Below are 11,707 nucleotides of genomic sequence, written 5' to 3' on the forward strand. Positions count from 1 at the left end.
AACCCCCCCCCCGGGTCAGGAGAAGAGATGCCTTTAAACGGGTCGTACTTATCGTTGTAATGCAGAGAGAGAGAGAGAGCGGCGTGGAGGATTTCCCCCGCATTAACTTGATTTTACTCTCCCACAGATAAAACGTCTCGATGTGGTCGAGTAACACGGGGAGGAGAGAACGCCTCCAAGACGTGTGAGAAAGAAGAGGGAGGAGGGAGGGAGGAAGAGGAGCAGACCTTTAACATGCATCAGATTTTGAAGTGTTTCGATGGGAAACAAATGAACGAAGACGCAGCAGAGCTCGTCGAGCAAACACACGAAGATACGAAGGAGAGAGGAGCGTCGTTCTGAGCCAATAACACGCCAGTGTTTCTCAACCTCTGAAGATGAATCCACGTGGAAGCCGATGAGTATTTCCTTTTTATTTTAACGCTTCAATCAGATGTGATGCAACTCGCATGTAACGCAGCAGCTTTCACAGAGCACCCCCCCCCCCCCCCCCCCCCCGCCCCCCCCAGCGGGACGACTGATGGCCATACCTGACGACCCGAGGGGCTTACGCTTTGAGATTTCACGCGTGTGAGAAAGTCCGCCTTTTAAAAAGGAATCATACGAGCGGAGAGATCGGAGTTAAAGGGTGCAAATGAGTCGTCGTACTCCGCAGAGCAGATTCACCTTCAACAGCATGAGGGACGCGTGGGGAGGTCTCAGGGGGGGTCCGGGGGGGCCACAAGAAGAAAGAATAGACTCAGTTAATGGTTAAAAAGCTTCTATGTGCATATCTAACCCTCCAGGTGTTTTATAGAACATATCTGACCTGTTTGGATTTATTCATGAATTTACACGTGCAGAAAAGAAAGAGTGAGGAGAGAGAGGTTTCACTCTCCGTTTGTTCTGTGAAGGAATCGATTCAGAAGCATCGTATGCAAGATTCTCACGCAGCCGCTCGATCTCTTCCTGCAGCTGCTCAACGCCGTCACACGGTCTCCGTGCAACACGTACAAATCTGCATCCAGCCGTCACTGCCCTCGTGTCCACGGGCTGAGAAATCACATCGTGGAAGAGGCAAGACGTGCGAGCGCACAGCGAGGGCTTCACATACACACACACACACACACACACACACACACACACAACAAAACCATTCAAAGTGTTTTGCACGATAAAGAGAAACACACGCTCTGATCCGCCGCGTCGGCTCGACTTTACACATCGCCGTCCGTCTCGAGGACTTCACGCCTCCGCTCCGCCTCACTGTGCACATACTGAACGTGATGAACTCAGGTGACCTTTAAAGGTGCCGTGACGGAGACACTGGATGTTCACTGCAACATCTGGACCGAACAGGAAACGATTCAGGAGATAAACTGCAAACAGCTATTTGAGGAGGCGCCTTTAATACTTGAAGAAAAAAAAAAGAAATCTGAGGATGGGAAGCAGAAGAAGAAAGAGAAGGAAGGAAGTGTTGGCAAAACGCTGGTGAAACTTCTGATATTTGAAGTTCATTACTGAGGAAGAGGAAGAAGAAGAAAGAAGAAGGAGGCAGGTTGAGAGAAGAATGAGTGCGAGCAGAGCGCAGCGCTCTTTGTTATGCCAATGACACAGAGCTAGATTACACCCGGCCGTTTCAAGACGTGCCAACGAAGAGCCAAGGTACAAAGACGACGCCAGGTTTTTCATTCACACACATTTGCACGCGCTCACACTCACACACACACACACACACACACACACACACACACAAATAAATAAATAAATAAATAAAAAACGTTGGCAGTCACTCATTCTGGCTCGGGATCCTCTTAGAGGGGAGAAAATAAGCCAAACCTTTCATCTCAGTAAACATTTGCTATTTTAGAAGTCAGCTTCTCACATACTGCGTGTGTGTGTGTGTGTGTATGTGTGTGTGCATGCATGTGTGTGTGTGTGTGTTAGAGAGTGTATTGTGTCAGGAGGTTTAAAGAGAATGATATTCAGGGTGAAAAGTTAATCCCGACCTCAACTGTATTAGTCACACTCCTTGCCTTTTTATCCACAGATACACACACACACACACACACACACACACACACACACACACACACTGGTTGCAGTGCACAGGTGACTCTTGGTTGCCCCCTCCTGATCGTCTCCGTGCGTCTTTCAGGAATAATCTTGCTCCGTCTCTCGTTGAGAACAGATTTTCGTTTCGTTGCTGCTTTCGATGAAAATGAACTTTTTCACCAAGAAGACGCTAAAACTCACACACACGCACGTTTACGTGAAGAGGAAGAAAACTGTTCCTTATCTGCAGCTCCACATCCAAATTAACAACGTCCTAATTAAACATTACAGACAGGAAGTGTCTGATTCTGGGTTTTTTTGCATCTACGACAAAAAGATGACAGTTTGAATACTTAGAGCTGCAGGAACACGTGAACATTAAAGTGACTCTGCGCCTGGTTCTCCTCCCTCCGGCTGCTTCCTGTTCTGGATGATGGCTGAAGTCAACCCTCATCTTCGGGAAACACGGAGTCGCCCCCCCCCCCGCCTGAGCACGCTCCATCCCTCCAGACCAGCTCATTGGACGAGTGAGGGCTCAAACACCGGTGACGCTCTCTCCAGGGTTTTGGTTTGGGACTGCAGTACCCCTTTTAAACACCAGGGGTCAGAGTTACATACTGCTCCTTTAAATAGAAATATAGGTGCAAAATATTGACAAGCTCTTTGTTTGATAAAAAAAAAATAAAGTTAACTTTTTAATAACTTTTGCTTCCACCCAAAAATAAAAACAAAGTGACCATTAATAATTCAGCATTTCTTTCATGGAGAGACCAAAAGATCTGTAGATCGCCTCAGGCTGAACCCCTCCCTCTCCATCTTTACTTTTCACACTTTATACACACACACACACACACACACACACACACACACACACACACACGGCCTCATCAGAAGTAAACAGCAAAGAACTGAATTATGAGCCCATTAAAGGACCACACAGGCCGACGCAACAACACAGGAAGCAGGGTGCAAATAATTCTTCTGTTTAATTATCACCTCCATCAAATGACTACTTCAGGGGCCTTTCGTCTGGCATTAAGTTATGAGTGTGTGTTTTTACTTTGTTCAGTGTGTGTGTGTGTGTGTATTGACTTGTCACATGACCTGTTGGCTGCTGCAGGCTGACGGATAGGAGCTGAGCCCGCTCTGTGTTTCTGCAGTTTTTTATGTGATGTTCGTCTACTTGAAGATATATATATATATATATATATTTTTTTTTTTAAAGGATAAAAATGTATTTATTCATATTATTTATTTCACCAGGTTGGTCCCATTGAGATTAAGAACCTCTTTTTTAAAGGGAGACCTGGCCGAGACAGGCACAAAGTGAGACGAGCGACAACAATACAAAACAGCTGACCTTATAAAGGGACCTTCTGTGAGTCACTCGTTCAAGCAGCTGAGCTAAAAACATTTTTACTTTACTGAAGTTTGTACGACTGGATGTTGAATGTGTTTGCAGACAGGTAGCTTGCTGCTAGTCGAGCATCGTGTTTCCACAGCAGATGGTGGACTTCCTGTGGAGCCCGCCGCCATGCTCAGACTGGAAGCAGCTTCCTTCACTCGCAGCCTTCACATTCAGGATGTGTGCAACACTGCCAAACACAAAATCTCCAGGTCAAAGGGAGTTCATCCCTCGAAGCAGAAATCTCTGCAGAGCACCAAATTGAATCAAAAACAACCCGTAACATTGAATTTAAAAAAAACAACTGGTTCACTTTAATCCTTTAAGAAAGGAACTCCAGCTGGCAGCTTCAGGAAATCCAAGTTCTGCATAATCCTCGACAAATTCACCTTAAATAAAAAAACTACCCAGAGCTGCCTTTATTTTTGCATCCAAATGTGAAGATCAAATATGACTTGGGATGATGATGTTCCTTTAGCAGAGTAAATGTGATTTCAAAATAAAACGTGGGAGTCAAGCGGGGGGGGGCGGCAGGGATCTGGCTGCAGGAGATTTGTTGTTTGCATAATCCTGTTTGGGATCTAAAATATAAAATATTATAACGAGAGAGAAACTGACACGACCTTCAGCTGGTGCAGATTTTAGGGGTGAAGAAGCATCCGAAGAGACTCCGAGAAACAACCACACAAACGAGCCCATAAATACGGGACATTAGCACGTTGCAGAGATTCAACCATTCACGGAGCTGAGTCGATCGCCCCTCTCTCTCCAGCTGAGACATTCAGAGACCTCGAACAGCCGCCTATGGCTCCAACACTTTTCCTCACATCACTTCCCCCCCTTTACGTACGCCCACTCGGCAAATCATCCGCTTCTTCCCGGCGCCCGCATTAAGCAGGCGGCGACATCAATTAGCCCCCTCTTAGCACGCGGGCCGTCGGGGACTCTTAACAACGGCCAGAGCGGAGAGATTAGTCGTGTGTTCTCATGGCTAAGCTTTCTCAGCAGGTCCTGTCGGGGAGATGCTAACCAGATGCTAAAAAGGCAGCTAGCCCCCAGATGGCTGATGCAAGGCCCATTACAGTAATCCAAATGCTGAGTCTATTGTGGCAGGCCATTGGGAGGGGGGGGGGGGGGGGTGCAGAGAGAGAGAGAAGTTGAAACTGAAATGGAACAAGAGGAAGAGAAAACAACGAATGAGAGATTTAGAGGAAATAAAGAAAAACAGAGTTGATGAGAAACGAATGAATGCAGAGGATGTAGAGAGAGAAACGATACACTGAAGAAGAAGAGGACGAGATAATCAACAAGTGAAGAAGAAGAGAAATAGGAGATGAAGAGGAGCAGAACGAGAAGGAAAGGAGACAAAGGTTAAAGGTCATTTTGGAGAACAGGTGACGGGCGGAGGGATCTAGAAATAAACCGGGGGAAGTCCGTGAATCATTTCACATGAACACGAAGTGAACACTTTTGTTTTTGGATCAACTCAAAGGGCCGAAGTCACTCTGTAGTGCTGTCCGAATGCTGAGTCAGCGCGGTCCACTCAATGCATTATGAAAAGTATGTAAGACGTCCAATTCCTGACTCTGGACGGTTTAGAGGGAGGGATGGGTCATGAAGAGGACAAACAGTCTTTATATAGTTCTTCCTGTTTGGGCTCCATGTTGTTATGTTGAATGAATCAATGATCAATGATCATGATCAAGACGGAGTGCAGACTCATTCTTCCATTACGAACTGAAGAAAGGCAGGAATGCATCAAAAACAGGATCCAGCTCCGTCTCTGAAGGATGTAGGACAAAACACATTCTGTCTCCAGCATGACATGTAGTGTGTGTGTGTGTGTGTGTATGTGTGTGTGTGTGTGTGTGTGTGTGTGTGTGTGTGTGTGTGTATGTGTGTGTGTGTGTGTGTGTGTGTGTGTGTGTTTCTCAGAAAGCATCTTATTTCTCTTCTGTCTGTGCAAACAAAGCTCCTGAGCAGTGTGTGACTAACGCTGAACGCAGAGATGGAGAGAGAGAGAGAGAGAGAGAGAGAGAGAGAGACAGAGAGAGAGAGAGAGAGAGAGAGAGAGAGAGAGAGAGAGAGAGAGAGAGAGAGAGAGAAAAAAAACGAGCCACTTTTCTTGTCGGGATGAAAATTTACGTTCCACCGATTAGACGTAGAAAGATGTGAACAATCAGCGAGACGAATCAGGGAAAATCTGCCCCGGGAGCCATTTTTACCACACACACACACACACACACACACACACACACACACACACACACACACACTGACACATTTTATCTCCCGCACTTGTTATCCTATATTCTCGCACAAAAGAGGACACGCTGAGAAACACAATCACTCTTTCTCTATCACAGACTCTTACTGCAAATCTCTTCTGTTTCATTTACGGCACATTTATGACGAGCGTCCTGGCGGGCTTCAGCGTCTGACAGGCTCCGGGAAGCGGCCCTCCCAGGAGAAGATTCAAATCATCACAGGACACGCACATTCAATCAGTCGTATTAGCACGTTAGCCTCCTGGCTAACGCTAGCTCTCTCACAAGCGATAGATCGGACAGAAACTACGACGTGTAGTGAAACCTTCTAAATTAAATAATGTAGCGAAAAACTTGACTAAAGCAACGAGAAGCCGGAGTGGAGAATCAACACGACCCAGCACACCGGGTTATTTACTGACTACAAACATTTATCCATCAATACTGTGGTGGAAGAGTCGAATTCAAATTAATTCAATTAAAAAAAAACTTTATTTGTCCCTGGGAGGAAATTTTTTAAAAAAAAACCCTGAAATAGAAAAAAACAAAAATCTTTCTTTTTGAAACTTTTTAGTAAATTTAATGTTTATTTACTGAGCAAATGTTCATTTAGACATTTAGAAATAAGAAAGTAAAAATGTAACCTTTGCAGTGTTTTATAGACCTATCAGACTTTTATTCATTCTGCCTTTAATCTGCAATTTTCCCCTAATATGATTTAATCCACAGGATGATCTTCTCGAGCTCAATATGAAACCTGGGAAATATAACAGGCAGTCATTCGTTTGTGTTCATGCAGGCTCGACCTCTCCCAGCCTCTGAAGGTCAGATAACGAGTCAGCCTGTAAGCTTCCACACCTGCTCTGAATCCAGCCAATCAGCAGGCACACACCTGGTTCTCCTTCTCCGACCTCTGTGAGAGGCACGAGGGAGCGACGGCTTTACGAACTTCATTTGTAGAATGAAGGCGAGCTGACGCTGTGATTTTTGTTTTTCAGCAGACTGAGGATTTCTACAGTCGGGTCGAGGTCACGTCGGTCCCGCCGCAGCGTGTGGTTTGGACAGAGGACACGGAGACCAGACACTCGCACCTCTGTCTCCTGATGCACAGGTGATCAGGTCTTGGCCCCCGAACACCTGAAACAGCTTATCCAATAAAATGCTACAATATGAGCGAGAGCGGTCTTAAACTCCTCGTCTGTTGATCAGATAAAAAGAAAAAAAAAACTCAAAAATAAAAGTGAACATGTGTTCGGCCGTCTCGTTCTGATCAGAAGGAAAGATTTCACCGTTCTTCATCTTCAGACAAAACGGCCAATTATAAATATACCAGGTGAAAAACAGCTAAACATCCTGATCCTGAAAGCATCGTGAGAGCCGAGAAACAAAGAGGGATGATTAGAAAGAACACACACACACACACACACACACACACACACACACAATTCTTCTTCAAAAAAAGTGAACTTCAGTTTTCAGAGAGGGAGCGAGAGATCAGATTGATGTATTGGGCTTTAAAGTGCAGCGTGTTAGCTTGTGCAGCGTGTTAGCTTGTTAGCAGCCTGGATGCGTTTGTAGCGTTTAGCTCAAAGGCGAGAGAGTTTGAAACAAGTTCGACCGGCAGACAAAATCAACGACGACTGAGCTCTTACGTCTTCTTTCCTCTCACACGCTCTCCACCCGGGTGGAGAGGTGTTAGGAGACTTCATAAAGGACCTAGGAAAGGTGTTAGGAGACTTCATAAAGGACTTAGTGAAAAGTGTTAGGAGACTTCATAAAGGACCTAGGAAAGGTGTTAGGAGACTTCATAAAGGACTTAGTGAAAAGTGTTAGGAGACTTCATAAAGGACTTAGTGAAAGGTGTTAGACTTCATAAAGGACTTAGTGAAAGGTGTTAGGAGACTTCATAAAGGACTTAGTGAAAGGTGTTAGGAGACTTCATAAAGGACTTAGTGAAAGGTGTTAGGAGACTTCATAAAGGACTTAGTGAAAGGTGTTAGACTTCATAAAGGACCTAGGAAAGGTGTTAGGAGACTTCATAAAGGACCTAGGAAAGGTGTTAGGAGACTTCATAAAGGACTGAGGAAAGGTGTTAGACTTCATAAAGGACTTAGTGAAAGGTGTTAGACTTCATAAAGGACCTAGGAAAGGTATTAGACTTCATAAAGGACTTAGTGAAAGGTGTTAGGAGACTTCATAAAGGACTTAGTGAAAGGTGTTAGGAGACTTCATAAAGGACTTAGTGAAAGGTGTTAGGAGACTTCATAAAGGACTTAGTGAAAGGTGTTAGACTTCATAAAGGACTTAATGAAAGGTGTTAGACTTCATAAAGGACTTAGTGAAAGGTGTTAGACTTCATAAAGGACTTAATGAAAGGTGTTAGACTTCATAAAGGACTTAATGAAAGGTGTTAGACTTCATAAAGGACTTAATGAAAGGTGTTAGACTTCATAAAGGACTTAGTGAAAGGTGTTAGACTTCATAAAGGACTTAGTGAAAGGTGTTAGACTTCATAAAGGACTTAGTGAAAGGTGTTAGACTTCATAAAGGACCTAGGAAAGGTGTTAGGAGACTTCATAAAGGACTTAATGAAAGGTGTTAGACTTCATAAAGGACTTAGTGAAAGGTGTTAGACTTCATAAAGGACTTAGTGAAAGGTGTTAGACTTCATTAAGGACTTAATGAAAGGTGTTAGACTTCATAAAGGACTTAATGAAAGGTGTTAGACTTCATAAAGGACTTAGTGAAAGGTGTTAGACTTCATAAAGGACTTAGTGAAAGGTGTTAGACTTCATAAAGGACTTAGTGAAAGGTGTTAGACTTCATAAAGGTCTTAGGAAAGGTGTTAGACTTCATAAAGGACTTAGGAAAAGGCGATTGCGCTGTTTTGACAATCCGACCGCACTTTCACTCGATGATGTCATAATAAAGTGACAGCGGAACTACAGTTTGCGGAAAAATGGACTACAAAATGAAATAATCCTAAAAACCACGTGGTGTGAATAGAAATAAAAGGTCGGCTTTATCAGATACCAGGAAACTTCTTCTGAAGACACGAGGCTCATGTTCAGGAAAAAAACAAACAACTACTTGAAACTTCAAATCAACAAAATGGCGGGAAAGAAAAGTCCCACGGAGCACGCTAATGAGCAGCAGGAAGTGAGACGAGGATCTTTGGCCTAAATCTGGTCGTCCAGGTCGTTAGCGCACGTCACGTTTAACAGCGAGAGAGCGGCGTCACGAGAGCGCCACGGCGTGTCGACACGTGAAGTGCGACAGCTGCCTGCGTCTCTTCTGCAGATTGATTTTGTGCACAGAGAGAGAGAGAAAGGAAGAGGGGAGATTAGAAAGCATGTGTAGTTTTCTACCTCACTGCTTCCTCATTAGGAACTCATTCTGTATTTGTTACAAGCCCTCAGGGCGCGCACACACACACACACACACACACACACACACACACACACGAAGATGCACATTGAGATTCAGACACACACAGTAACTCCTCCCGCTCTGGTGTCATTTTCTACATTCTCGGGTAATGGAGGGATGACAGGCCGACAGTCGGCGAGGAGAAGACGAGATCTATTCCTGTGACGTCTCGGCGGGAGTCCTCCGAAGTAGAAACTCATTAACTACAGCTTCTCCGAGAGCGATATTACAATTGGCGTGACTAAAAAGGCAAACACTTTAAATTGTTAATGCTCGACAATGAGCCCGAGGGGGGAGACGGGGAGGGAGGGAGGGAGGAGACAAGGAGGGAGGGAAGATACATGCGGTTTCCTGAAAGTGATTCAGAGGTGAAACGAGACCAAAGAACGTTTTCTTTTCAACAAGTCTCAAAGTTCACAAATGATTTTAAATCCTCGACTCCATGTTCCTCTGTCTCCAAACCCCCCAATGATGAGTCCATCCTCTCCGTCTTCTGCCAGCTCAAACAGGCCGTTTGGAGATGTTCCCTTGATGACATCACAAAGGGCAGTAGCCCCTCCCCCAGGTGGGTGACACTCCCACAGCTAGGTGTTTGTTCTGCCCTCTGAGTCTGCCTTCTCACCGTAAACAATAGGACATGGAGCCAGAAAGCAGCGAGTACACCCGAGCCCTTCCAGAGAGGGGGCGTGGTCAGACACAGCTCATTTACATATTTAAAGCTACAGACACAGAAACAGCCTGTTCTGAGCAGGGCTGAAATAGAGGGGTTTATAGACATGATCAAATACAGGATCAGAGTGGATTTACAACAACACACTTCACACACATGATGAAGAGGAGCGAGGACACTGATTTCACCTGAAGAGGAGGAGGAGGTCATGTGACCTTTAAGTGTGGGATGATTGAGGATGGGCTTAAGGGGGCGGGTCCAGGTGGTTTGTCAAGCTATTGCACCAATCCAAAAAAAACAAAATCAATACAGCTGTGCAAACAAAAAATAAATGGAATTTCTAAAATGCTATTAAAACGAAATTCAGCGATTTATTGAGACAGCTCACAAATATCGTAATAGATTTGACTTTTTAAATCTCCACAGTCACAAACCAACCAGAGCAGCTGACGACTCAAACAACTGTTTTTTTTTGTCAATGGGGTTTGGTTTGGCTTCAAGGAGAGCAAAGTGAAGATGCACCCCCCCCCCCCCCCTCCCTTAGCAGAGATGAAAATAATGATCATAGATTTACAGGTGCTAAAATAAAAATAAAAAAGCACACCAGGCGTGTTTTTAAGATGCTGCTCGACTTCTTTGACACAGCAGTCAGAAAAGCTCCCCGTCAACAGGCGTCCGAGTCAACAGATCATTATTACATAGCCTGAGGTGGGAGCTTAGCATCTGATGGAGATTCTGCGCCCGTGTCCAAACGCGGCCTCTTGCTCGCTCCGCACACTCAAACCCATCCGAGACACGTTGCTCAGATGTTGCAGCACAGCCAGCATCACAAACTTCTTATCGATTGGCTTCTTTACTTTTTTAGACGTCTTACTCTGCGGTCTGTGTTTCAATGAAATCATGATGTCGGACCTTTCAGCTGCTAAACGTTAAATCTCACGTCCGTTGCAATATTTTTCAAGGTGTTTCTTATTTGCTTGTATCCCACAGCAACACACCTGTGTACTGATAAAAACACAACAAGCAGGTAAAACACAGATCATTCGTGCATGAGCAGCTGACGCTCTCCTCCTCAGACGCTTCAGATTCAGTCAGATAGATGCTTCTTTTACAGACATTATCCTGCAGCGCTTTATGAAAACTCCCCTCAAAGAGCGAACACCTCCAGGCCGAAAGCTTGCAGAGGAATCCGATTGAAAAAGAAGGTGAGAAGAAACTTCCTCTCGTCTTTCACAGCAGGAAGGGAGAGACAGAAAGTTTGTATTCTCTCCGGGAGGAATGGGAATGTGACGCGGGAGATGGAGTGTGGAGTTCAACGTGACGTTGTGCCACGAAGACGGAACATTTGAAGGAGGATTTATGTCCTTTAAAAAATGAGTACTGAGGTCTAACTTCTAAACAGTACAGAGAGAGAGAGAGAGAGAGAGGCCGTCGCTTTCTTCAGCTCGCTGGACACGGGACCTGAATGTCTGACGACACATCTTACTGTGTTTGATAATATTCAAACTGAAGAAAGCAGGTGAGAGTCATGAGAACCCTCAGGAGAAGAGTCTGTAGGAGTCAGCCGGGTGTTTTGTGTTTTCTCTGTCACATTCACTTTGGTTTCAGATCCTCCTCCTGTGTTCACCTTGTCTATCGAGGCCCCGCCCCTAATTACCCACACCTGTGTCTCGTGGACCCTGATTGTCTGTCCTATTCAAACCTCATGTGTCTTCCCTCATGTTGTCTGATCTCGTGTATCACCTGGCCTGTCCCTCGTCATCGATCTTCGCCCGCTCCTCTTGGTTTTGTCTGCTCGTCTGACCTCCCGTGTACCGCTTCTGTATGAAAGGACTGATTCTTGAACTTCCCTCTGGGTCTGCGTCTGCATTCATACCACCTGTCGTCGTGTCAATTAGATCT

General features: G+C 45.1%; 1 long non-coding RNA gene across 1 annotated transcript; it reads left to right on the top strand.

Moving 5' to 3' along the window:
- Positions 1-7,592: 7,592 nt before the first annotated feature.
- LOC306822689 lies at positions 7,593-7,983 on the top strand. The gene is made up of 3 exons (XR_013778917.1): positions 7,593-7,699; positions 7,730-7,795; positions 7,888-7,983. It is a non-coding gene; the product is annotated as an uncharacterized lncRNA (long non-coding RNA).
- The last annotated feature ends 3,724 nt before the right edge of the window (positions 7,984-11,707 follow it).

Source organism: Symphodus melops (genome assembly GCF_947650265.1).
Source record: "Symphodus melops genome assembly, chromosome: 4".
In the NCBI taxonomy this organism is placed as follows: Eukaryota; Metazoa; Chordata; class Actinopteri; order Labriformes; family Labridae; genus Symphodus; species Symphodus melops.